This window comes from Lactuca virosa, chromosome 9 (assembly GCF_052849685.1).
Source record: "Lactuca virosa cultivar CGN04683 chromosome 9, Lactuca_virosa_CGN04683_v6, whole genome shotgun sequence".
Classification (NCBI taxonomy): domain Eukaryota; kingdom Viridiplantae; phylum Streptophyta; class Magnoliopsida; order Asterales; family Asteraceae; genus Lactuca; species Lactuca virosa.
The window spans coordinates 24,419,617-24,421,276 of NC_136434.1; the positions used below are offsets into that span (position 1 = coordinate 24,419,617).

Sequence of the window (1,660 nt, forward strand, 5' to 3'; positions counted from 1 at the left end):
GAACTTTGAGGTTTAAAGCATTTGTGCATGTTTGTTGGAAGGTAAATGCTTTATGCCTCAACATTGTTAATTGGGATGGATTCTTGTTCGAGACAATTATTTTTAGACAAAACTGTAAAATTAGTTCTTGTAATTTGGAAAAAACTTTGGATGAGATCCAAAAAGTTTTGAACTTGTATGGAAGGTATAAAATCAAGAATTTTCTATGGTTTTGGTCATTGAATATTTGAAAAAACTATTTTGCCTTTATTATTATTATTTTTTTTTATATTTTCTTTATTTGTTTTAATTGTTTTATAATTAAAAAAAAAAACAAAAGAAAAAAAAAGAAAGAAAACGGGCCTTCAAACCCCACCCCACCCTATATTTCTTTCTCGTGATCTTTCCCTCTTCATCAAAAAGACGTCGACTTTCAGTTCATCTCCGTGTCTCTCACCCACCTTCCCCGTCGAGAAGCCCTAATGGTCGCCACCCCTTCTCGTCGGTGAGTATTTTACCTCTCATCGCCTCCATTCCCCCTCCTTCCTGAACCAGTGAATTTACGTCTTGGAGCTTGAAACCTGCCTTAACCTTAACGAAGTCGACAACGTTGAATCTGGTAACAAATCCAAAAGCTTGAAACGTTCTAAATTGTGGCGGCCTACTCATCTCTTTCCCTCAGTCGCCAGTATATTTTAGGGTTTTAATCCAGATTTAGATTTTGTGTCTTCTGCAAATTTCTAGGTTGGTTTAGAATTTTTATTTTGATTTTCTGCAATTCTTGTTCATCATCGTGTTGATCATTTTCTACGATTCGTGTTCATCACTGATTTTGTGTTTTTTGCCTACTCATGGAAGAAACCCACTAAGTCAAAAAATTCCGGACATCACAGGTTTTCTACAATGGTTTTTAAACATGGATTTAGCGAGATTTTATCATTTGGCTACTGCTGCTCGGTTTGTGGTTATCAAGAGCTTGAAGAGTTTGTGTTGGGATGCACTTTGACTTGAGGTCCATCCGGGAACTGCCTCAACTTGTGATTGTAACACCTTCACCTTATTCTTCCTGTTTTGATTAGAAAAATATTCTATGTGGCTGTTCTGAAAAATCCAATCTTGTATCAAGAAATCGACTCTTAATGACTTTGGTGTCTCCACTGTAAATTTTCGGATTACAATACACTCAATTAGGAGGAATTTTGGTGTTCTAATTTTAAGTGTTTTAGGCATAATTGCAAATAAATTTGATTTGTTTTGTTGGCTTTTGCTTCTACAATTATTTATACATTTCGATGAATAATAAACTCATTGAAGAAGAAGGTTGTTGCAGGTTCTGGGTTTTTTGTTCATATTTTTGTGATTTTTGATTTACATGTGATGTGTGATGAAGAAGAAGATGGGAAAGAGAGTAAAAAAAAGGGAGAGAGAAACTGGGGTACGAAGGAGAGGAGGTGGGTGAGATTTATTTTTTATTTTTTATTTTTAATTATTTAAATACCAAAATAAATAAAAAAAATATAAAAAAATGAAAAGGATAAAATCGACTTTTCAAGTGTATTATGGACCAAAAACACAGAAAAACTTTGATTTTGGATCTTCAATGCAAGTTGGAAACTTTTTGGACCCTATCCAAAGTTTTTTGAATACCACATGGACAAATCTTTCAGTTTTGTCTTATTTT

General features: G+C 33.8%; 1 long non-coding RNA gene across 1 annotated transcript; it reads left to right on the forward strand.

Annotated features, from left to right (window-relative positions):
- The first annotated feature begins 350 nt into the window (after positions 1-350).
- LOC145138020 (uncharacterized) lies at positions 351-1,255 on the forward strand. The gene is made up of 2 exons (XR_013721301.1): positions 351-723; positions 838-1,255. It is a non-coding gene; the product is annotated as an uncharacterized LOC145138020 (long non-coding RNA).
- The last annotated feature ends 405 nt before the right edge of the window (positions 1,256-1,660 follow it).